A 27,211-nucleotide genomic window follows, 5' to 3' on the forward strand; every position below is an offset into this window, starting at 1 on the left:
CACCTGGGGGTAAGGCATTCGGTGCAGAGCTTATCTTAACTTCTGAACACAATTACTGTGACACTGATATATTCAGGACTGTATTGTATTTGTATCATTAAAGAGTCACTTTAAAATATGATTTTCTTTTTAAGAGACTCTCAGGCAAAATGGGAAGTAAAGATGCTTAGGAAAAAGAGAGCTAACTGTCTAGAAAACAAGACTAGCCTTCCTCACTTAATCTTTGGTTAAAGAAATGAGCTGAGATGTTTCAGTGCTGACAGTTTTAGAGAATTCCACTTTTTCTTTGCCTTTACAAACTCGAGGAGCAAAGACCACAGGGATTTCTGCTCTTTCTTTGTCTTATGGTTCCACTGTATTTCTACTCATGTGGGAAGTGAACTAATGTGAATATAACAGGTAAATCCAGCACCCCTAACCTTGATCGTGGTTTGGGGGAAATGTCCTAAATTCTATCCTGGAGCCATTAGATAAGATGCATCCTTATGATAAACCTCAGGTGACAGTTTATCCATTTCTTCAGTGTACGTAAGTGTGAAAAGTACAATGTAATAGTCATTTAGAAGGCTGGCACATCACATTCGCATATTTTGCTGTTTGAATTATCTCATGGCATGGCGTCTGATGGCAGGTACAATGCTTCCAAACAGTTATGGCAACATTTAGGGGCCAACATTAAAACTATTACTGCTTTAGCAGTCCAGTGGTTGCTTTTAAAGACAAGGTGTAGTAGATGCTTTGGTTTAAATTCATTTTCTTTGAGGTAAAATCCCATTTCTTACTTTAGAATATTTATTTAAAATCAATAAGAAAAACCAAATGTCAAACTTAATACTCAATCTTTTTGAATAGAAAAGTCATGTCCACATATGGACTATAAAGTGTGTACTATATTGTGCATAGTTTCCAAGCACAGACTGTCAACAAAATTTTTTTAATATATTGCAGGTAAAAGAACATTAGTAGGTAAATAAATTTTCTATATCATTCCTTAATCATTAATAAAATTTATCTTTAAACCTGATATAGACTTTATTATTAATTATATTTGTCAGCTCAAGTTTGAATTCAATTTGTCTATGTAAGTGAGAAAGTACATCTGGTCTTTTTCTTTATCATGTCCAGTTGGGTCAAGTATGTTTGCTCTTGCATAAATTCATAATAAACATCATGGTCCCACACAAGGATAAAACCCATCTTATGAGAACATGTGCACAACACTTATGTCCTGCTTCATCACATGGAAGACCAAAAAAATCACATTTTTTTCACTAATGAAAATAATGTGATTGCACTTTCTAAGATAATCCCACTAACTTGGGCGTGTTCGTCATATAATTCAGACATTGTTGCTCCTGAATTAGAAGCGTTATCAGAATTCAGGAACACCACCTTGATGCTGAAGGACATGATGGAACCATCAGATGCTGGCTGGTTACTTTGGAAAAGGTACTGCCAAGCTGAAGATCCAAAGATGATCATTAGCCAAGCCCAGCTTTAGGTACTACTACCCACAGCAGGGAAGCCTCAGAGAGCCATCCTGACATTGCCATGGAAACCTGATGCACAGGGAAGTACTGGTTCCACATTCCTCAGGAGGAAGATCTGTAGGAAGAGTCACCATTGCGTGTATCGAGTATTGCATGTGGCTCCTCCTCAGTGCTGTGTAATCATGGTCATCTCACTGCTAATCTAGCAAGAGCTTTTGAAAGTAACCCTGGGAGAAGAGAGAGGTAAGCAGATCTCCTTGCTCTGCCCCCTTCCAAAGTTATACTCAGTTATGATCATGCTATACTTTTAGATATCTGGACTCCTACCTTTATATTTTTTGAAAACCATTTGTGCATGGCTGTTAAACACAAAGCATGCTCTTAACATCAGGCAAGTGGATTAACACTGGACCCAGAGAGATTTCTGGCTTCAGGAATATTGATTACACAATTGGTCCTTCCCTACAACAATCTAGGTCTTGACCTTTTGCCTACTTGCCAAGTTCAACCCCTCTCTATTAGGCTAGAATATCCCATGAGAAAAATCGTAGCGTTCTTTCCTGCCTACTAATCTCTGTGGGGATTTCCTCAGAAGAAAGAGGAAATAGGATCTTGATAGCTTTTTTCCACGGGAAGTTCCTTGTTCTTTTGCAAAGTTTCCCAACTCTTTCCCAGTAAATCTTGAGTTGCTCTGTAATCCAAAGAGTGGAACAGCCAGCAACCTCTGTCAACACTCAAAGTTTGTTCCTTTGGACTGACCGATTACAGCTATAACAACAATAATAAAATAACTTTAAAATAAAGTGACTTTATATTAAGTTTTTCAATGAAATATCATCTGAATACCAAATATGACTTTCAGAAAATCTAGTCCTATTCTTTCATCATCTGTGTTTTGCCAAGAACATTTCAGAAGAAACTCTTCCCTAACTAATTCTACATTCATACTCTTTGGTTTTCCTTAAATAATAAGCACATTAACCATAACTGAAACTGTCAGGGGGAAGCAATGAGCTCAATTTAAAAATTAACATGAATTTCTAATACAAATGTCAACCTTTAAAATATGAAAATGCCTGTAACTTCGTTTTTTTGATATTTATTTATTTTTGGCTGCATTGGGTCTTCGCTGCTGTGCGTGGGCTTTCTCTAGTTGTGGCGAGCGGGGGCTACTCTTGGTTGTGGTGCGCGGGCTTCTCATTGTGGTGGCTTCTCTTGTTGCGGAGCCCTGTCTTTAGGTGCACAGGCTTCTGTAGTTGTGGCACGTGGGCTCTAGAGCACAGGCTCAGTAGTTGTGGCGCACGGGCTTAGTTGCTCTGCAGCATGTGGGATCTTCCCGGACCAGGGATCAAACCTGTGTCCCCTGCAGTGACAGGTGGATTCTTAACCACTGCACCACCAGGGAAGTCCCCAAAAATGTCTATAACTTTGGCTCAACATTTGTAATCTTGTATAGAAAACAGTTTCTTTAAATTTTATCTATTTCAGGGTATGTATTTAGACTCTAAATTTTTATTAGAAAAGATTTCTTATTTGGAGATTTCTTCTCTAATGGAAATAACTCTGCAAATTTAAAGCTTTCTAATTCTAATACTGTCTACTTGCACCATTGCTGAGGCCATTTTGATAGTTCAGTCAATGAAAACAAAATCAAACCATTCAGGCAAAAAACAATTTGAAAGATGGTGCTGACAGACACAATCACACTAAATTTTTAAGAATCTATGACTTTTCTTTTCCATGTGAGTTTAGATGTTTCTCAAAATGTTTTCAAAGAATAAACAGACATGAAATACTCTTAGACTATGAGGAGATATAGTAATTTCAACGTTTACTAAAAATAAGTATGAAAGGGCTTCCCTGGTGGCGCAGAGGTTGAGAATCCGCCTGCCGATGCAGGGGACACGGGTTCGTGCCCCGGTCCGGGAAGATCCCACATGCCGCAGAGCAGCTGGGCCCGTGCGTCCGGAGCCTGCGCTCTGCAATGGGAGAGGCCACAACAGTGAGAGGCCCACGTACCACAAAAATAAATAAATAAATAAATAAAATAAAATAAAATAAAAATAAGTATGAAAAAAAATTTTTAAGTTTATCATTACAGATAAAATATTTACCCTTTCCTAGAACATCAGGGTAGCCTCCTAAGGGTGGGGTTAGAATTGCTTCTGCCTCTGCTTCTCAGAGGGCCAGTATTCATAGCCCCCTTATCTCCTGGCAGTCCATTTAGAAGTCATATTTTCCTTTTAAAGCAAAAAATTACAGAAGACCTAAAATCACATGTTATTTCCAGGAAAAGTAGGTCCAATCGCCCTGCACTCATCCTTCTGAGTGAAACTTCCTTCACTGTTTCTAGGATCCCCGTCTCCCCCTCTTTCTAAAGTGTCAGAGGGATGCTTTCAGTGAATCACAGACATTTTCTGGCAGGTGCTTCTGAAAAAATGGGGCAAGGCTAGGATCTCACCAATTCAGTCTCTTGTGAGGCTCCCTGATACATTTGTTTTCCTTTGTATATTGAGAATCACTGTTAATTTCATTTCTAAAAATGTTTCTAAAAGTTGTTCTATTTTAAAATAATGCCTGTGAAAACCTGATACAGGTAATGGAGAGATAATAAAATGTTTCCAGCATGAGGATAACAGGACCAGCTTTCTAATTTACAAAGAGTGTGTTCACAGCAGCCTGGAAAGTGGTTTGCCATCTGGACCCACAACAGCCAGTACCGATGTTATTTGTAATAGTCTACAGGTCAGAAGCTGAACCAAGACACTGACTACGAATGAGTGGAACACAGGAGAAATTCAAGAGAGATTTCTAAAGTAGAAGTACCAGAATTTGGTGACGGATTAGGTCACTTTATTTAAAAGTTATCTTATTGTTTTTGTTGTAGCTGAAATTAATCAGCCCAAAGGAACAAACTTTTGGTGTTGGCAAAGGTTCCCGGCTGCCCTACTCCTTGGTACCCAGAGCAACTCGAGATTTTCTGGGAAAGAGCTGGGAAACTTCACAAAAGAGCAAGGAACTGCCTGTGAAAGAAGCAATCAAGACCCTATTTCCAGAGTGAAACAGTTCTGGGTGTACTCTGATGCTTTTGCAAAAATGTTCCCATAAAAGGGTTTCATCTTCAAGGAATTCATGGAAAGGACTCTGACAAGTACAGGTTTCTGGTAACTGACTGCACTGCTGAACTGAATGAATAAGCATTTTCAGAACTCTAGTGGAAAACTGATGAATTCATTAAAGTGCTAACAAAAGATCAAGATGAAAAAAAATTAATTACATGGGACTGAGTGAACGGATGAGGATGATTATAATTTTTGTGACTTTCTGTTTGAATAAAAAAAAAGAAAACCCACCAGGACTCAGAGGCAAAAAATATACAAATCAATTTTCACTGCAAAGTCAAGGAGCTGTTACAGTGGAGGATTACTGCACTGAATGTCAATATTATGACATAGTGTGAGTGTGTCTCATGTTTGGTAATTGTAATCATTGTTGCTTGTGTTCTGGTCATCCTAAATAAATAAATAAATAAAAATTAAAAAGAAAAAAAAAAAAAAGACCCTATTTCCTCTTCGTTTAGAGGAAATCCCCACAGAGATTAGTAGGCAGGAAAGATGACTAACGTTTCCTCATGGGAGATCCCAGCCTAAAAAACAGGGAGTTGAAACTAGCCATGAGGTACAAGACCAGGGGTGAGGGGATAAAGTTGTCAAAGGATAACTCCCAATTTTCTATCTGGGGAGCCTGATAGGAAAGACATTAAACCAGGGAGAAAATGCAAGATGAGGAGGCAACAACAACTGGAGAAATCAAGTAGGAGGCAGAACTATGTGAGCTAAAGAGTTAAGACAGGACTGGAAATGTTGACACTTGAGCTAGCAGGGTGCGTGATCTTTGAAGCGTTAGGACAGATGAAGTCACGCTGGAAGGGTGTACCGAGGCGTGTGGCAGCTTGAGAGGAGGCTGAGCCGATCCTGGCACACAGAGAGGTCTGAGCACCTTTGAAGTAAAACAGTACGGACACGTCTATTAGGGGTCTGAGAGTAAAGAGGAAACAAGAGAACCCAGGCAAAGCACCCATTCCGAGGGACATTATGCCACATTATGAGAGGCAATTTTTAGTCCTGCAAGACATCTGTCCCTCAGACCATCCTCAGACCCGGCTCTTTGAACTTGGACCACCCATCCTCAGTAAATACATGCGACGAGGCAGAAGACAGGGACTAAAGGGAGGAAATGGAAGGTTTGGGGGGCTGTGTTCTCAACGTGGCCAAAGAGTGAAGACAAGCGACCGGCCAAGATGGGAGGCTGTGGTCTGAGAGAAGCTTTATCAAAGTGTACGACTTCCGAGGTGTAACAGTTCCCCCGAACGCAGAGTCCAAAATGTGCTCCTCAGGGAGAATGATGCAAGAGGAAGAGAGATGAAATGAGTTTGATTTGAAGAGACCAGGGAACTGAAAATTGGAATGTGAGTTGCTCATCCCCATAAACATTGAAATCTTGTAGCTACTTCAGAGTTAGAGTGAGAGATGAAACTGTGAATTGGGTTATGGGAGCCACCAGCTTCACATGGCTACTGAATACTTGAAATGTAGCCAGCCCTAGTTGAGATGTGCTGTAACGGTAAACTACACGCCAGACGCTGAAGACTTAGTGTAATAAAACGGCTGTAAAATAAGCATCCAATTAATAATTTTATATTGATTTCAGGTTGAAATGAGAATATTTTGGATGTGTTGAGTCAAAATATATTCATAAAATTAATTTCACCTACTTCTTCTACTTTGTTAATAAAATGGCTATGTGAAAATCTAAAATTAACTTTGCGGCTTACATTATATTTCTAAGGACAAGGGTTGACCTAGAAATCTAAATGGTTTCAGGTAATCATTCTATCCCTTCTTATTACTGACTGCTGATACACGAAAAAGCGAGGGCTAGATTTTTTATAAAGTTTTGATAGGTAGCCTTATGATTTAGTAAGAAAATATAAAGTTATTAAAAGTAGATGAGGGCTGGCTACACCAGAATATTGGGGATAAATTTCAGGCCCACTCCTTCCCAGACTCTGGGTTTGGATTGGGGTAGGATTATAAAATCAGACAGTGAAACTACAATTAACATTATTCTACTGATTTCTGTTCCTGCTTCTCCAGCCCCAAATAAGTTCCTACTTAGATTCTTCCTTACCTAGGAAGAGGACATCAACCTAGGTCATAACATCACGTTACAGATAATTTTAATATTGAGATTTAAATTTAAAAACCTAAATTTTTCAATACTATATATTACTAAGTATACAGCCCCCAGTTAATCTGATGCAACAGAATTCTTGTGTCTGATTTGAGATGCGAGCTGATTTGTAAGTTGCAACCTCCAATACAACCAGTGTTTTAAAACAACTCCCACAATTATTATAGAAAGTGTTCCCTTTTTAATCACACAAACTTGTTTTTTCTTCACCTGCCCTTTTCCATATTAAAAACAAAAGTACAGTTTCTAAAGATAATAATTTCAAAGAATATTTTCTTAGAAGCAGCACTATTTTTTTTTTTTTTTTTTTTTACTTTTAGACATAATTACCCTTTAGAGATAAATATTGATAAAGTAAGACACGGTAAAAATCTAAAGTGACATATAGCATTAGTTTGGGAGCAGGCCAAGGAGGACCACTGGCCAAAGAGAAAACAGTAATAGTGACATAACATGCAGTTAAGGAAAAGCTGGGCCAACACTACCTAATTTACTTCATTGCTACAGGAGGGAGGCCAAATATTTGTCAATGAGCTTGACAGCAGACAGACAAAAGGGAGAAAGATAATCCGATGAAATATTCAGAGTGACCAAAAGAATAAACCAGTTACTTTGGCAAGCTATGTCTTTTTGTAGGAGTGAGCCTGAGGAAAAACTCTGGCTGTGATTCTCTAAAAGGAACATACTATGTGATATTGTTTGTTGAGTCCAAGAGGAAATTTAGTTTTTAAAAAATCTGTAATGGAATCTCTATATCTTTGTGTACACACACACACACACACACACACACACACACACACACACACGAGTCCCCCTTACTCGTTTTCTTACCCTTACCTGGCTCCACAGATAATTCTCTGATTATCCAGTTTTCCCTATTACATACTAGAGTCAGGCCAGTCTTATCATGGCTTTTCCCATTAAAAATTAACTTTCTAAGCTAATTTTTCAGCACCCTGATCTCTCTAAGTAACAAATCTGAAAAACTGAATATTTCCTGGAAGCAATAAGTGATAATAGGTTAATAGGTTACCTCTCCTGAGAACTGTATGTAATTTAATGGCTTTTGGTTGTATGCCACACCAGAGATGTTTAACTTTCCTGTATTTAGCAGAAAATGGTATTTTTCCCCCAAAGCAAGCATAAGTGCAGCTCTAATATATCAGAGGGGCACAGAAGGAGCTCGCCAGGGTGAAGCATTGGAGCTACCTGCCTCAGCTATGCCTTTGACCCTGGCAGTGGCTGCTGAGGACCCTCAGTAGGAGGCCAGCGTCTACAGGGCATGGTTTCAACACCACTGCCTTCAACAAAATGGATGCCAAATTCCTATAACGGTAGTGGGGACATTTGGGGCTTATTAACCCCTCAATTCCCTCCATCTAGAGAGCAGCTACTCTGCCACTGATTAGAAGCACCCCTAACTGCCACGTTGCAAAAAGCGTCTCAGAAATATAAAGTCAATACGATCGCTAGGGGGCACCATGTTGGTGAGGATACCTAAGGATGACAGAGAGGAAATAGGGTTGGTGCTGTACAGGACAGCCAGGCAACTCTACGTCAAGAACTCAGAGGATTCTCGAGGGGCAGTATTTAAGAAACACTGAATGTGGTATCAGTCACCCAAGGAATGTGGTTGAAAGGCAGATTTAGACTGAGTGGGTCTGGGGTGGGGGGCACTGGGCCTCAAATTTCTAACAAGGTCCTTGGTGATGCTCAGGCTCTTGGTTGGAAGGCCCCCCTTTGACTAGCAAGGCTCTAGGGAGCCTCCTGGTAATACCTTACCTGGCGGTAAGAAGTTCATTGAAACATACTCTCATGATACGATCCATCAATCATACTTCCTGGTATTTACCCAAAGGAGTTGAAAACATGTCCACACAAAATCTGCACACAGATCTGCATAGCAGCTTTATTCCTAATTGCCAAAACTGGGAAGGAACTAAGATGTTCTTCGGTAGGTGAATGGACACATAAACTGTGGTCCATCCAGACAATGGAATATTATTCAGTGCCAAAAAAAAAAGGGAGCTATCAAGCCATGAAGATGTGGAGGCACCTTAAATACGTACCACTAAGTGAAAGAAGCCAGCCTGAAAAGGCTACATGTTGTATGCTTCCAGTTATATGACATTCTGGAAAAGCGAAGCTATGAAGATAATAAAAAGTTCAGTGGTCGCCAGGAGCAGGGAGAGGAGAAGGATGAACAGGCAGAGCACACAGGGTCTTTAAGTCAGTGAAAATACTCTGTATGGCATTACAATGACGGACATACGCTATTATAAACTTGTCTAAACCCAAAAAGTGTACAACATTGAAAGTGAGCCCTAATGTAAACTATGGACTCTGGGTAATTATGATGTGTCAGTTGGGTTCACCTTTAGTAAAAAATGCACCACTCTGATGAACGATGTCACTAATGGGGGAGACTATGAATGTGTAGGGGCAGGATGTATACGGGGAATCTCTGTACCTTCCTCTCAATTTTATCACGTACCTAAAAATGCTATCAAAATAAAGTATTTTTTTTTTTTTTTTTTTTTTTTTTTGTGGTATGCGGGCCTCTCACTGCTGTGGCCTCTCCCGTTGCGGAGCACAGGCTCCGGACGCGCAGGCCTAGCGGCCATGGCTCACGGGCTTAGTTGCTCCGCGGCATGTGGGATCTTCCCGGACCAGGGCACGAACCCGTGACCCCTGCATCGGCAGGCGGATTCTCAACCACTGCGCCACCAGGGAAGCCCTAAAGTATTTTTTTTTTTTTTTTTTTTTTTTTTTTTTGTGATACGCGGGCCTCTCACTGTTGTGGCCTCTCCCGTTGCGGAGCACAGGCTCCGGACGCGCAGGCTCAGCGGCCATGGCTCACGGGCCCAGCCGCTCCGCGGCACGTGGGATCTTCCCGGACCGGGGCACGAACCCGTGTCCCCTGCATCGGCAGGCGGACTCTCAACCACTGCGCCACCAGGGAAGCCCCTAAAGTATTTTTTAAAAAGAAAAATGTTGATTAAAGACTACTGCAACCCACATAGGCAGAACCAAAATGGGCTCAGAATTTGCGGGAATGAAAGTTTAGGTCATACGCTCTGGTAACAAATCCTGACCAGCTGGGGTGCTACCTGAGGGCAAAACAAATATAAAATGCAGAGAAAAGGAGGAAGTGACAAATAATGATCACGACTCACAGTGTGCTGCAGAAATGAGCACCCATTAATTTTTTCTGGTATTGTTATATGCCAATTTATTTTTTATTCCATTTTGTGTCTAAGGTGGGTCATTGGCAGGTAACTTTACAATTTAGTCTATAAATTCTAAAGTATCAAATAGTGATTGTGGCCGAAGCATTAGAAATCAAAACCATACAACATACTCTCGAATTTTGCAAACTGGAATTATAGATTCAATTTGACATGACCTTGAATAGAATTAGACGCTGGGCAGCAACCATTATGAATTGTGAGCAACAAGAAAGTCAGTGTAATCTAATTCATTTTTATAATAAAATGAAACCCCCAGAGGGCTTGAGAGATGGTGATAAATTTAATAATTCTTGACATAACCATTCATAATGGTTATATTCCTGTATCATATACTAGTCTCTACAAAATGGAAAAAAAATGTAATAAAAAGTTTATTCCAGAACTTTCCCAAGGGTCAGATTAGCTTTATGAAATATTGGGTGAAGCAAAGATGGATTTGTATTTAATATGTATGTGGTCTCTTCTGGACTATCTCAACATAATAATTGTGAACAGTTAATCCTTAGATTATTAATTTTATTTTTTATTGTTATTATTGAGATTTTTATTTCAAATCACTAGTAACGAAACAGCTTATTGAAACAAAACAGAAGAACACCCAGAGAAGAAATTTAGGGGAAAAGGACCGTTAATGTTCCCTTGTGTTGATTTTGAGAATGGCTTTCTCAAAAGGTATACCTTTTCAGAAATACCTTTCTCATGATCTAATTACTGAATGGCGTTAGAAAAGTCTGAGATAGTCACTATTTACATTTTCTCTTACTTTTTAATTACAGAAAGTATCATACACATATAAAGAGAACACTATAATGAATTGCCACCTTCCATTACTCAGCTTCAATAGTTACAAAAGTTCTTTCTTACATCTATACCTGATTGACTTCCTACTTCCTACTTCTCACTAAATAACATTAACAATGATAATGATAATGACAATTACTTTATGGGTATGAATAAGGACTATTCATATTATTATTATAGGTCTAATTTGGGTATAAGATATACCAAAAGGCTTTGGAATCACAGCAGTAAAATTTTGACAAATGGATACAGCTATGCAACCCAAACCCATTAAGATATGGAACATTTCCATCTCCCTTTATAATTTACTCACATTATAAATCCCTCAACATGTTACAGTTATTGCTTTGTCTAAGAAAATAAAATATGGGTGTGTATTTATAGATTTTTAATTTTTAAAAAATATTTAACTACATATTTACAGTTTTGGTGATTTTCATTCCTTCCTACAGAGCCAAGTTCCACCTGTTGTGTAATTTCCTTCTAGCCTAACAAGCTTCTATTAGCATTTCTTACAGTGTAGGTTTGTTTCATTTTGCCTTTCGAGAGTAGATACTCCTCCAGTTTCTGTCTGATTTTGGCAACTTTCTCACTGACTTCAAATAGTCGGAAGTTTTGGGGGAGGAAGGGAATGAGACAGATTTTATCATTGTTATCTGTAGCTGGCTTAGTCCACCATTACCAGAAGCTAAAACCCCTCACTGTTTATATTTTAACACTCTAAATGGTACTCCTGTTCATTCATTAAAGACACACTTATTAGAACTTAAAAATGTGCTATACATTAACAAAGGCAAAGCTTATTCAAGGAATTCCAAGTGATTTAATATCTTAGAAGATAGGACATGCTGGAGAGCAGTCTACGGAAAAATAGCTACACAAATACGCATGCATTTTATCTCGTCGGTGATAAGGAGCTGTTGACGGGATTTAAGCAAAAAAGAAACATAAGCAGATGTGAATTTTTGAAAGACCAATAGTATGCATGAAGAAATTTAGAGAGTAAAACCTATGGGTAAAAAGACAAGCTGGAATAGAATTCATGTGGGAGAAGAGGAAAATCAGAGAGGCAGGAGGTAGAACCTGAGGACTCGCCGGTTATTGAGAGTAAGTAAAAGTGATTTGATGACAGGTTCTGATCCCAAATCTGATCATAAAATTAAGTTCTGAGTATTTGTTTTTCTAAGTTTTACTGATACAACTGTCTGAACACGTAGTACATGTTCCCTGATATAACAAGAGCCCCTGTCATCTGCTTGGTGCAGAGGATACTAAGCAAATAGGGACACAGATATACCATATGATCAGAAGCCCAGTATCTCAGACTTTAGGAATTATTTCCCAGAGTAGTGGTTCTTAATCAAGGCTGTACAAAAGCGCCAAAGGAGTATTTTTTTTAAATTTTTAAATTTAATTTTATTTTTTTAACCGCGCCATGAGGCATGCGGGATCTTAGTTCCCTGACCAAGGATCAAACCTGTGGCCCCTGCAGAGGAAGCACAGAGTCTTAACCACTGAACTAACAGGGAAGTCCCTCAAGGGAGGTTTTTTGTTTTTTTTTTTGCGGTACGCGGGCCTCTCACTGTTGCGGCCTCTGCCGTTGCGGAGCAGAGGCTCCGGACGCGCAGGCTTAGCAGCCACGGCTCACGGGCCCAGCCGCTCCGCGGCACGTGGGATCCTCCCGGACCGGGGCACGAACCCGCGTCCCCCACACCGGCAGGCGGACTCTCAACCACTGCGCCACCAGGGAAGCCCCAAGGGAGTATTTTAAAGAACCTGATATTCAGTCCCCACCCCCAGAGACTCTGATGGAACTGATCTGGGGTTCAGCATGGGTATTGGGATTTTAAAATTAGTGATTCTCAAACTTTACTGCACATCAGTTTCACCTGTCAGACTTGTTAAAGATTGCTAGGCACCGCTCCCTGCGTTTCTAATTTAGCATGCTTCTGGAGCAGGGCTGAGAGTTTCCACTTCTAACAAGTTTTCAGGTGATACTGTCACTGTTGGTCTGGGGGTTGTACTTTGAAATCCACTGTCCTAGAGAGACTTAAAAGTCCCAAGACAGTTAAAATTAAATAATGACATAGGTGCTGTACCATTAGAAATAAAAATTGCTTTGGCTGATAAGAAAATAGTCTGACCAGTTTTGAATTCACTTGTAAAAGTTTAAGTGATATAAGTCATAAGAACAAAAAAAAATAAAGGCCCAATAAAGATATAGAAGGATCAGCTAAATAATAATAAATTCAAGAGACCATAATTAAGAAGAAGTTGAATGTAAGCTATCCGGGCAATTAAGAGTGAGTTGAGTAAACTTTCTTTAAAAGAGTGTTACTTGGAAATAAGATCATACCTAACATTTGTCTAGATTCCACATATATGCATTAATATACGATATTTGTTTCTGATTTCCTTTGCTCTACAGTACAAACTAACACAACATTGGAAAGCAACTATACTCCGGTAAAAATTAAATAAAAAAACAAAAACAAACAAACAACAACAACAAAAAAGAATGTTACTTGGTGATCTTATTTTCTACGAGGGTAATTCAAGGTGAAATTTGTTTTAAAATGCAGATGAACGATTTAGACAAATGTAAGAAATCATTCTTCCCAAAGGTGGTGATGAAAAAAAGCTTACCAAAGTTGCTTTTGAGGCAGGGTATTTATGTATGTCAATTCTAGAATGATTTGAATATAGATTTTCCCAGAATCCGTGCATGTGACATCTGCAGTTTCCACCTGTACTTTTGTCCACTGCTTGTTCTTTCGTTCTATCTACATGAATTTAGGAGCTCAGATTATATAGAGAAAAGTGAGAAGGCACAAGGTAAAAAAATTAATTCAAAATTATGAAACTCATGCCGTATTTTTCTGCCAATCAATAATTTTAAAGGAATTTTCTTTTGCCACCTTGACTTTTGCTTAAACTAGTTTACAGACATTCAGAACTATTAACGCCTTCTTAGATACGATCATCATTTTTAAACATGACAATGTTGGGTGAATTTCTCTCAGAATAAATGTTATTTTACTAAACAATAGATTACTGTAGAAAAAATAAGGTGTACTGTAATAATTCATGTATGCTGTCAACTCTAAAGGACCTATTCAATGCAAATAGCAAGTGATGTTATCTATAGTACTTTACAGTGTTCTTTCAGAAAAGAGGCATTTCCTGTTATTTCTTTTGCAGCTTATCTGTATCCTAAAATGTAATAACTATGGATGAAATCATTCCACTTCTAAAACAGCTATATATTTATGTGCATGCTATTTTGTTATAATGAAATTCCTATAAATATCTTGTTTTCTTTAAAACCAAAACCTCAAAAATAACCTGTGAAAAAATGGATGGTTAAATATATTCTGTCATGAACTTAAGGTTGTATTTAAACACAAATAGCCATTTGGCTGACTATGACTAATGATCACTGATAAAGTCATTAACTCGGCTATATGTGACGTTTATTTCACATACTTTTTATTTCCTCTTTAGTCCTTCATTATATTTTCCTAAGCTTATTATCCTAATTGTTTTTAATTTATATACTGTTTAAATATTACAAACTGACATAAATTCTGCGGGAAAAAAGTGAGAAAAATAGATAATAGATGGATAGATGGATGTCTATCCAGATGGATGGCCACACAGAGACAGATAAGAGACGATGAGTTATAGAAGAGAGAAGGAAAGACGGAAGATAGGAAGGAGGGAGGGAGGGAAGAGGAAGGATGGAAGGAAAGAAGGAATTTCTATTAATAATTTTCGGTAATAAAGTCTTTGGATTGGATTCAAGAAATGCCATTTAAAAAATTACAGTTGTCCCTCAGTATCCAAGGGAGATTGATTCCAGGACACCCGTGGATAGCAAGATCCATGGATGCTCAAGTCCCTTATATAGAATAGGTTAGTATTTGCACATAACCTGTGTACACCTTAGCATATACTTTATTTTTTTAGTAAAGTTAGATTTTAATTCCAAACACTTTTAGACATTTGCATTCCCGTATCATCTTTTTTCCTAAACTTAGCTTTTTTTTAAAGTTTTTATTGGGGTATAATTGATTTACAATGTTGTGTTAGTTTCAGGTGTACAGCAAAGTGAATCTGTTATACAAATACATATACACACTCTTTTAGAGATTCTTTTCCCCAATAGGCCATTACAGAGTATTGAGTAGAGTTCCCTGTGCTCTACAGTATAGGTCCTTATTAGTTATCTATTGTATATATAGTAGTGTGTATGTGTCAATCCTAATCTCCCAATTTATCCCTCCTCCCCTTAACCCCTGGTAACCGTAAGTTTATTTTCTACATCTGTAACTCTATTTCGGTTTTGCAGATAAGTTCATCTGTAGCCTTTTTTTAGATTCCACATATAAGCAATATCATATGGCATTTGACTTTCTCTCTCTGACTTCATTCAGTATGAGAACCTCTAGGTCCATCCATGTTGCCACAAATGGTATTACTTTGTTTTGTTTTTCCTATGGCTCAGTAATATTCCATTGAATGTATCTCTACATTGCTTATACGGTCGACCCTTGAACAGCAGAGGTTGGGGCACTGACCCTCAGAGCAGCCCTATAACTTTACGGTCAGCCCTCCCTGTCTGAGGTCCCTCCCTGTCTGAGGTTCCTCCATATCTGAGGTTCCTCAATCTCAGATTCAACAAGCCACTGATCGTGTGGTCTATGAGTGTATATATGAGTGATCCTACTCTACTTCTATTTTATCCTGAATATGTGTCCATGAAATTCTATACTCCCTGAAAACACAATTTTAATGCATACATAATATTTAATTAGAGATGAGGTAGCAAAATTTGACCTCAGTTCCCCCTCTGGCTAGCCCTGAACTCTCTCTTCTCTTTCCTCCACACATTTTCCAGAACATTTTCTACACTCACTGTCTCTATCTCCTTGTTTCCCTTTGTCTTTTCAACCTACTGAAACAAGCCTAATGCTTCCAACATTACATCAAAATGTGTCCCTCAGGCCAGCAGTGCTCTAGTGCGTGCTCTTCAGAGCCCATCTTACTTACTCTCTTGGCAGGACTGGGCACTGCCGGTGGGTACCTCTATTTTAGCACACTCTCTTTTCTTGACCTCGGTGACAACCCCATCTCCGAGCTTTCCTTCTAATTCACAGGCCACTCCGCGTGCTCCTTTGCAGGCTCATCCTCTTCTTCTTGACTTTTTACGATCGTGTCCACCGAGGCTTGGTCTCAGAGTTTTCCATTCTCACCTAATACTTTCTCTGGAAGTGATCACTTTTCACTCTGACAGCTCCAATTATCAAACATTGATTATTCAAAAATGTCTGTTTTGAGCCCCAGGCTTCTCTTCTGGGATCTAGTCTTGAATATTGGCTAAGTAGTCAACATTTCCACGTGGATGAATCACTGGTGACTGAAACTCCACGTATCCAACATGGAACTTACAATCTTCCCGCGTACACCTGGTCCTCTTCAGCTTTTATATCTTGCTGCATTGCACCATCATCAATCCAACGGTAAAAGCCAGAACCTGAGGTTTAGCTCTAAAACTTTCTTGTTGCTCATTCTTATGTCCAATAAAACACAAAGTATTGTAAACTTTACCTCTCTTGAATCAGTCCAGCTATTTCCATTTCTATGCACTATCCTAGTTAGACTTATGTCCTTTCTTGACCGAACTCTCATTATTGTATCCTGACTCTTATTTGCTCATAAACTCTTCCATTCCATTTTCAGCACTGTAGTAAGGGTATTAATTTAAAAGTAGAAGTCTAACGATATCACTGCATCATCATGAATTCCTACAGGGCATTATGGGATCTGGCTGAGAACTAAGTCATAAGCTGTCAGCTAGAAAGTTAATGAATCCATGCAATTCAAGCAAACTGCAGGTGTAACACTCCGATTGGTACAAGGGGTTTCAAAAGAACGGCGGTAGACAAAGAGAGTTAGCTCCTAACATACACCAAGCTCACAGTATACTGAAGGTAGACTATCAGGCAAGTAAAAGTCAGGAGATAATTTTCTTCCTTCTATTCCCATACCTCTCTCCTTTTTTCCTTTCCCTTCCCTTATCTTGACATCAAAGCATCAAAAACTTCAGCTAGCAAGGAGGCCGGGGAGTAGCAACATAAAGCAACTATAACCACCCGCTTCCTGCCATTGGCAGTGAGACGGCAACAGGACCAGCAGTGGAGGAAGGCCGCAAGTTTAACAAAGGTAGGAACTCTTTTTATAGATATTATTAAGAAACCGAATTACAGCAATAAACTACAAAATTCAGACTGTTTCTATGTCTAGAAGGAACTGGAAGGCTTTTTATTATCCAAAAATGAGCCGAAAACTCTTTGAGCCCGCCTTAATTTTCATGCAATGGGCAGGAGTAAGTGTAAGCGTGTACCAGTGGAAAAAACAGGGATTTCTAATCCTATACTGTGAATCTTTCTTGTTCGATGCACCAGTTTGAGCAAGTGAGATATGCAGAACTCTGGAATCTCATGACCAGTGAGAATGAGAAATCGAGGGCTGAGGGCGCGAAGGCTGAAGGTCTAGCTCCTATCGTGTGGGCAACAGGACAGCCTTGAGACAGACAGATGGCAACAAGCAGAAAGGCAGAGCGGCTCTGACCTTGGTGCAAGTGCAGCCACCACATATCAGCCCTGTACTTCCCACCTACGGACTCATATCACATAAGAAAAGAGTAGATCTCTGGCACGTTTTAAGCAGATTGAATATATGTACCAGTATTCCCAGGACAACTGAGGTTTATGTCTATTGTTACAGTGTAATTATTATCAGAGCCCCTTTTTACCCTCAAAAATTTTTTGGATAAAATATAGCACACATGAGAGAGATTAAAAATACATGAAACAAAAATTGATGCAACTGCAAAAGAGATATGGACAAACCCAGCTGGAGGTATCAATGCTCCTCTCTCAATAATTGATAGAACATGTAGACCAAAAATTAGAAGGGATACAGAAGAACTGAATAACACTGTCAACTTGACTGAATTGACATGTATAGAAAATTCCACCCCACCATGGAAGAATATATATGCATTCTTTTCAAGTGCATATTGAACATTTACCAAAGTTGATCACATTCTGAGCCAGAAAATAAGGCTTAATAAATTTAAAAAGATTCAAGCCATACCATGTTTTCTGTTCACAATGTAAATTAGTTGTAACAGAAAGAACTCTAGAACATCTGAAAATATTTGGAACTTATAAAACACAATTATAAGTAACCTATTTGTCAAAGAAGAAATCAAAAGGCAAATTAGAAAGTACTTTTCACTGCATGAAAATAAAAGCACAACATATCAAAATGTGTGGTAAGCTCCTAAAGTAGTACTTAGAGAGAAATTTATAGAACTAAAACTTTATATTGTGAAAGATAAAAAGTCTCAAATCAGTGACATCTTTTACTTCAGGAAATTTTTTTAAAATACATTAAAGCCAACCTAGACAGAAGAAAATAATGAAGAGTAGTTTCGATGGAATAGAATTAAAAAATTGAGAGAAATCAATGAGATAAAGGTTGGTTCTTTGAGACGATCAATGAAACTGATTAGCCTCTAGCCAGACTGATCAGGAAGGAGAGAGGGAAGGCACAAGCTATTAATATCTCAGGAATGAGCCCCATCTTGATGGACCCTACAGATTTATTAAAAAGGAAGAAGGTAATATGAAAACTGTTATGCCAATGAATGTGTGACAACTTAAATGAAATGAAAGAAATCCTTGAAAGGTAAAAACTACCAAAACGCATTCAAGAAGTAATCATTAATCTGAAGAGACCTACATCCACTAAAGAAACTGAATTTACAGTTAAAAAAGTTTACTACAAAGAACACTTGAGGTCCAGATGACTTCAATTGTGAATTCTACCAAACATTTAAGAAAGAAAGAATACCACTTCTATACAAACTCTGGGGGTTATTCCAGCAACAGAAGGTTAGTTTAACACTCAAAACCCAATCAATGTAACTCACCATATACTGAGCAACTGGAAAAGGAAAACCACCGGATCATCTCAGGAAAGCGTTTGTCTTTTTGTCATACAAAGATCTGTGTATGAATGTTCGCATAAACTTTGTGTGTAATAGCCAGAAACAGAAATGCAAATGCTTATCAACAGGTGAATGGATAAACACAATATGGTATCTCTGTCCATACTATGGAATACTGATCAGCAATAAAAGGAATGAACTTTACATGTCCTCAACAACATGGGTGAATCTCAAAATAATCATGCTGAAAAGAAGAGGTCAGACCCAAAAGAGTAAATACTGTGTGGTTTCATTTACATGCAATTCTAGAAAACGCACACTTATCTATCTGATAGAAAACAGATCAGTGGTTGCCTGGAGATGAGAAAGCAGAAGGCAGTGACACACAGAAACCTTTGAAGGTGATGAATACGTCCACAATCTTGATTGTGGTGATTATTTCACAGGTGTGTGCATATGTCAAAATGTATCAAATTCCACAGTTTAGATATGTTCAGTTTATGGTAGGTCACTTATATCTCAGAAAAAAGCTGTTAAGATAATAAGTGAATCAATCAATTAATAAATGGATAGATGGATAAATAAATAAGTTTTTGTTTCAAATTCCTTGCTCACTTTTAATTACATTCAACAAACCACTGCGCTAACATTACAGGAAGACCATGATGAGTGAGATCCAGTCCCTACATTCAAGCTGGTTGCAGTTAAATGCAAGGGCTAAGGCAGAGGCAAATATAATTGTATCAGAGTGTGATTTAGAGAAAGGGGTGGAGAGGGAGGATGGGAAGGAGGAGGGGGAGAAGAAGGAAAGAAGAACGAGAAAAAGCCTAAGAAGAAGAAACAACGGTGCTTTGATTAATCAGAGAAACAAGAGACTCACTCATCGTTCAAGCATTTACTAAATGTTTATAATTTTCCAGGCACTATGCCCATCGTTGAGAAAATACCTTTAAGAAGTAAGCATCCAAGGAGAGAAACGTACATGTAGATCATGGAATACACACCAAAAATGAAGATTTATATTAGAGTGCTCTAGCAACAAAAGAAGAAAAGAATTCACTCTGATGGATTGGAAAGAAATATTTGACCGTGACCTTAAAAAAAAGTATTCCAGTGAACCTCAAAACTGGAAAGAATCGTTCCTCCTATGGAAATAGCTAAAAAATTCCCAGACGTGAGATAGTTTATCTGGTGTGATTGGGGAATGAGAATTCTTCAAGCAGCGCTGGCAAACAGGACACATAAAAGGAAAGTAATGGGAAACTAAGCTAGAAAAGTGGGGCTGTGATAATATTGTGAAAGAAACTGCATCCCATAGGAGGCAGTTTGGAACCAATTCTATAAACACACGGACACTGAAAAACGGTAGCATGACCACCAATTGTTCCAATCAGTTATGAGATGGGCCACAAGTAGTTTGTTAATTATAATGATTACACGACTCATGTTTGTAAATTACATGCTTTTAAAAAGTCACTCAAAAATTTCACTCTCATAACATCACACTCATGAACTGGTTTTCCACTATTCTTGCTTGAGTGTGAGGGCAGGATGTACAATCACAATTGGGGAGTGGTGGAATTTCAATAATCCTTTAATAATCACAGGAAAGTGTCCAAAAAGTGATTTATGAAACAGGTGTATTATGGCAGGAAAGTTACATATGTATATATATATAGAGAGAGAGAAAGAGAAGAATCATTGACACAAACGAGGGAAGGTAAGTTCAAAATCAGATGAAAAATTCCAGAATGCCTGAGGAAAGGATGAATAGATGGAATAAACACAAGAAAAGCCAACACACATGAAAATAAAGGTTAAATGTCAGTATCTGTACACAATAAATCCTAGAAAAATATAAGTTATTTGAAGACATGTGATCCATAATTTCACAGACGTATCACACACAAACACCCATTAACAAACATGAACTCAGACTGAAAGATCCCAAAGTGTGCCAGAGGTGATAAATAAATCACTCTGGACGTACTACAGTAAAACTTAATAACATCAAAGACAAAGGAAGCATTCTAAAAGTTCCCAACAAGAAATGGTAGATCATGAAACCAGGAAAAGCATCATATCAACATTCTTTAGGAGGCAGTAGGGGGCAGTGCTTGATCTCCTAGATGCTGCATCCAGAGTACTTTGAATCTGGCAAACACTAGCTCTAGCTCTAGCTCTAAAATTAAACAAGATATCTAACTTCCCCATAGCTTAGTTTCCTCATTTATATACTAAAGATAATAATAATTTCTATGCCATAAGATTGTTGGAAGTACTAAATACATTAGAATATGTGAAACCCATAAAAATACATTAGTAGTCACTATATGGCTATAAATGATTATTTTTATCAGATTTCTTGATAGCATTATTTGATGGAGGAATACCACAGGATAGCATTTGCAAGGTGCTTAAGAAAAGATAGTCCATGTTAGAATTTTATATCTATTTGAATCATTTAAATACAAGGGTGAAAAAAAAATAAGAAAGAAATCAAGATTAATATATCAGGCATGGCATTAATAACTTACAATTATATATGAATTTGTAACTATTATTCATGCTCTATCCAAAGTTTATTAAGGGACTGTTCAATGCCAAGTATTATTTTAAATTGTTTATATATATGAACTACTATACTATTCGCATAAGCCCCATGTGGAGAAGAGAGGTTCACCAAGGGTCACTCAGGGTAAATCTGATAGGCAATCAGGTTACCTCCATAGTAAGCCTTCTTTGTAAGATCTGTAAATGTGAGACAGGTCTTAAATACAAACCAGCTGTTCCTTGTTCCCTTTCTGAGTCTTTCCTCCATGAAAGTTTGTTTATAGACGTTATCTCTGAGAAACGGTCCTTGAGTATGGTTTCACTGGTGGCAGAAACTCTGTTTCTAAGGAGCTTTTAATGTTGGTTACCTGTCCTGTTGTGTTCTCTTCCACAAAAAGAGCCAATTTGTGGTTGAGTCCAATTATGCATAAAACCAAATACTTCCTAACTAAGGATTGCCACTATCTGGCTGGCCCTCCCAGGGAAATGTGTGCAAAACAGAGAACTTTATTGTTTGTTTGTTTTGGACAAAACATGCACACATTTCTCCCAGTATGTGAGTTATAGCAAGAAATGACTACAGAGAGACGAAATAATATTAAAGTTAGAGACCTTGACTTTTCACTGGTTAAGAAATAACAATGGTTGGTTAACTACCCAGAACCTCAAGGCTACAATCATGTAAGAAAATAGCTAAGGAAAAACAGCTTAAAAGGAAAAAAAAAAACCAGCATGCCAATGCAAGCACAGCCACAGTCATCTAAATCTAGTTCTGTAGGTCTGGAGTGGAAGCTGGTCAAGTCCTGCAACCACCACCCTGACACAAAGCCCTGTGGTGCAAGCTCTTTCCATCTGAAGACCATCTGCCTCTAAAAAATTCTTAAGAGTCCCTAATTTTAAATGTCCTAAAGGGATGTCAATTCTGTTGTCAGTGGGTTAAACCCTGTGTCTTTTTTAGCTAGGACACACGAATATAGGTTTTCACTTTCTGGAGTTTAACTGCGTTCTAGTGGTCAAAATTACCCTACAGTTCCTTTCCATTGTGGGTCCTAGGCATTTTCTTTTTTTTTTAAATGGTATCTCTTCCAGATGACAAAGTCTCTGTTTTTTTAGGGCATGTAGAGGCCACCTGGGAGAATGTGAAGGAAATGCAACTCATACTTCTTGGTGATAAGACTGGTTTTATTGCTTGCAGGAATCCCTTACAGTGTTTTGCCACATCTGCAAGGTAGACCCCCAAACTGGGGGGAGAAATACACAGCCTTAAAGCAAGACCTGTGATGTGTTTTTATGACGAGAGTCAATGAGTACACATTTGAGCTTAAAAATACCACTGACTTTCTCTGCTTTTCATGAGGATTGCAAGTGATAGGGACAATACGATTTCAGGGTATACAGCAAGGATTTGCAAAGTTCTCCAGTAAGTATCCTAGTAAAATGAGTGCCTCTAATGGTGGAGACATAGGCTGGAATTCTCCAGTTTGGAAACACAAAGTCAAGGTAACTTTTTTGCTACCGTCCGAACCATACCTTTCCAGCAAAAAAAAAGTTTTGTTCCACCTTGAAAATTGGCACATATTGAGTAGGACGTTCAAACTCCATAACAAGGTGTAACTGCAGAACCCATTTGTAGGTGTTCAAAGGTATCCTGAGACTTGAGTTCTCATCCATGTCCCATCTTTATAGTTTTCCCGGGGTTAATCTGGTGCAGGTGAGACATGCAAACAGCGACAGCTTCAGCAACCTTAATGCAATGTTCTCAACGACACTGAGAAAGTACAGTGATCAATGTGTCCTCCTTAGGGTTTGGCATAAAACTTTTGCAACATTCCAGTTGAAGGCTTCTGGGGACACCAAGCAGTCACTCTGAAGGTGACAGAGATTATCCTCATGGGATGTTTCTCAATAACTCTTTTCGTCCTCCAAAACAGGTTGTGTCGCAAAGAACACTCTTCAGTTAGTCTTTGGGATTTGAAGGGTAAATGGGAAATTTGAGTGCTTGGTACTACACTGGAGTAGCTTCCATTAATTTCCCTTTTTTTCGCTCATCAAAGTTTTGGAGGTCTGGCAATAGGACTAGTTTCCATTCCAGCTTTTGCTTGTCTATTAAATCCCCTATTTCTGACTTAAGGCCACTCAGAGAAAATGGGGAAAGAGCTGTGGTCACATCATCTCCAAGATCTACACCTGAATGCTTTCAGGTGTGTTAAAGAGCCTATCCTGAAAGTCTCCAATGTATTCATCTTTTTGTTTGTTTGTTTTGGAGCATGTTCTCCAAAAACGTTGTCTAATAATTTACAGTTTTCTAAATTCCTCTGGTTTCATTATGGAACTTGAGGATTCTAAAGTCACACTCAGGGTATTCACAGAGCCTTTTCCATTCAGTTTTATTGCACATGTGTTTCCTAATAACATATAAATGAGTTGATGTAGATCTGGGAGCCCAGAATTACATGTTCCTAGAACTATTGCAAATTGCTCTCTAAATTTCTGCTGACCCGGCTAGGCTTTGGAAAGTCTTTGAAAACCACTTTCAGGTCAGACCCTGACCAGAGCTTAAATTCCACCGTAAGGGGCTTGTTCTGATCTGGTTAACTTTCAGAGCCAATTCAGCTTTTAGAGTTTCTGGCTGGCCAGAAGGAAAGGGAAGCTAGTCGGAAAGAGTGTAGGGGCAAGGGATAAGAGAGGGCCACGGGATGGAAGAAGAGGGGTAGTAAAATGAAAGTTTTTATAGTAGATTCAAGTTATGATTTGGGTGGATCTAAAAGAGAGATAGCCATTTGCATTTTTCATTTGTCTCTTCCACAGAATAGTTAGAGAGGCAACCGTGGAATGTGAATTTCTCTTGCAAGCTTCCTTAAACAATTAAAAAAAATACAGGTCACTGAATGTTTGGAGATCTACTCCATGTCCATTCTAAGGCACTGCTCAAAGGAACTATTTTGTTCTCATGAAAAGTTTCCCCAAATGGCCACTGAAATGCTATATAATTGTTGGGAAAATTATGCCATTTAGAAAGAGGCTCACATGTATTTGAATGCACCTATATGTACGGGGCAGGAACCCGGCCTGTAGGAGACAGGAACTTGGGTTTAGTCTGAGACAAACCCATGACAGTCTGGCAACAGTCGGTCCAATCAGTGGTTTGTTCACCTTATGTCCTGGGCTCTCCAACCTAGTGGCTAGGCAATCTCCAAAGGCAAACCTGACAAATCTTAAGCTCTTGGAAGGTTTGGACATGAACTTCCTGCTATCAACTACCAACAGAAAATAATGAAGAGTAGTGACAAAAAGCAACGTTGTAGTAATGAGGCAGCTTTTGACCAAGGATACACTGTTTTCAAATCTGATCAAAGAATCAAAGCATTCCTGAAAGGGATTCTTAGGGCACACAATACACTTAGCATTTGGTAGCCTGATGAAGAGAAATTGGAACTGAGATCCACTGTGAGACTTACCCCCTCACTGTAGGCCTCAGTGGTTTCCCGTTTCTGAATTGAAGGTCTTAGGCTTCAGCAGCAAGGGAAGTATCAATAGGATCTTGGTAGGACGTCCAGGTTGTTGAACTCCCCAAAATATCACCAGCAAACCTTTGAACAAACAAAAGTCACATTTAGTATAACTTACTGCAGTACGGGAGAATATTGTTTTGACAGAGTCTAAGTAGTGTTTCAAGAGAGTTAAGTTAGAAGTAGAATAATTGCAGGACTCTGGGGTTTGGACTTGAATAGGTTAAAGTGGGTCTGCAAAAGTGGAGAACTGAGTAGGACTGGGCAAAGTTCATGATGTAGCAGTTCAGGCCTGGCTGACACAGGGGTGTGAGGGTCTTGATAAACAAAGTGTCATTGACAGGCAGGTTGTTTGTCAGAGTGAGATTACTATCTTCAATATACAGATTTGTGGGCATTTCCTGAAGCAAACAGTGGACTTAATTATTAGTTTACAATCTTATCTTTCCCAGGCTAAAGCTTCCTAGAAGGAACAATTAAATCACCTTAAGTTTCCATCATTTTATCTAAGTCATGATCACAGATGGTCTCAATTCTCAAAGACTAAGATTTTAATATAAGAGAAAGTAGAATTTCAAATAAAATCATCAGAAGTTACAAAAATGGACATTATACACTAGTAAAAGGAAAATTATATCAAAAAGATACAGTCATCATGAACCTCCCGGACTTAGCAATATAAGCATTAAATTATACAAAGAAATAACTGAAAGAATTAGAGTTAGAACCAGAAAATAAAGTCAATAATTATAACTGGAGATTTTAACAAGTCACATCCAAACAAGATTTGAATACTGTAATTAATAAGCTCAAACTTAATATCCAACAAAAAGAGAGCACACAGAGAATGAGTTCCAGTAACTGACCATGTACAAAGTCACAAAGAAAGCCTCAATGCATTTCTAAAATCAACATAATCTATGACTAAATATAATAAAATTTAAAATTAATAACAAAAATTCCATCAGTCTGTAAACTAGAAAAAGAAAAGAAAAGAACTTTTCAGGTAAAGAAAAAAATCATAAGGAAATGAAGATAAATTTACAACTGTTCACCAAAGAAAGCACAACAGGCCCAAAGTGGCAAATATACAGGTAAACAGCAGAATTTAGATGGAAACATATTTTTAAAGTATGTTCATCAGAAAATAGAAAGACAAAAGAGAACCAGTCTAAGAATTCAACTAAAGAAGTTTGAAATACAGCAACAAAGTAAAATTAAAGAAGCAAGAGGGCAGAATAACTGAAATCAGAAATAAATGAACTAGGGCTTCCCTGGTGGCGCAGTGGTTGGGAGCCCGCCTGCCGATGCAGGGGACGCGGGTTCGTGCCCCGGTCCAGGAAGATCCCACGTGCCGCGGAGCGGCTGGGCCTGTGAGCAGTGGCCGCTGAGCCTGCGCGTCCGGAGCCTGTGCTCCGCAACGGGAGAGGCCACAGCGGTGAGAGGCCCGTGTACCGCAAAAAAAAAAAAAAATGAACTAAAGAAGTAGGTCCGAATGGATACTGGAGAACACAGAACGAATACAGTATTATCATTATGTGCCTTCAAACAAAACAGAAACGCAATACATACGACAGACAAGAGGTGTCACGCTGGCTGGGGTCTGGGGAGAGGACAAGAGGAGCCCCGCTCCCTAACTCCCCTTCCTCAATTTCTTTCCACTGAGGAACACTCTTTGAAAACTCATCGTTTTAGAAGCCTGGTTATTAAATAGGTCCTGTATGAAGCTAGTGCTGGACTCACAAACCAGGAAAAAGGCCCTTCTTATGCATCAGTGTGCTGTGGTAGGAAACATTTTCTAGGCGGTAAGCAAGGAACACCAAAACATACAAACAAACAAAGAACCAAGCCCTGAAACAACGAGCGCAGGACTGTTTTCTGGGATTTTTCATTTCTTTTTCCCCACTCAGGTATACTTTTTGCAGGATTTCCTTTACTTAAAATAATAACTGTAGTAGGAAGATAACATTTTTGAGAGGAAAAAAAAATAAAAGTCTGTATGTGCTTACTGCTGTATTTCAAAGGAAACAAGTAATATACTCAATAGGACACGTTCTGATTCGGTTGATTTCACAGTCCTCACCCTATGCGAGGCTCCAGGAGGGGTGGAAACACCTGAGATTCTCAACTTGGTTGCCTATCAGGATCCTGAAGCTCACATGTTACCCCAGCCCAATGGAGCAGAATCTCTTACAGTGCCCTCAGGCGTGCGTGCCTGTGAAATCTCCTTTTGGTATTGCAAGCGCAATAAAAGTTGAGAGCCACTGCAACAGGGAATGGTGAAAAGAACGCTCCAGGGCTTCCCTGGTGGCGCAGCGGTTGAGAGTCCGCCTG

General features: G+C 38.8%; 1 protein-coding gene across 4 annotated transcripts in view; it reads right to left on the reverse strand.

The window, feature by feature from the left end:
• Positions 1-27,211, reverse strand: part of NEIL3 (nei like DNA glycosylase 3) — a 389,514-nt gene that overhangs the window by 359,726 nt on the left and 2,577 nt on the right. For all 4 annotated transcript variants that reach the window (XM_067022467.1, XM_067022468.1, XM_067022466.1 and 1 more), the window contains exon 2: positions 24,827-24,958. The gene's annotated coding sequence lies outside the window, so the exon portion shown is untranslated. The remainder of the gene's footprint in view (positions 1-24,826; positions 24,959-27,211) is intronic.

This window comes from Kogia breviceps, chromosome 20, assembly GCF_026419965.1.
Source record: "Kogia breviceps isolate mKogBre1 chromosome 20, mKogBre1 haplotype 1, whole genome shotgun sequence".
Classification (NCBI taxonomy): Eukaryota; Metazoa; Chordata; class Mammalia; order Artiodactyla; family Physeteridae; genus Kogia; species Kogia breviceps.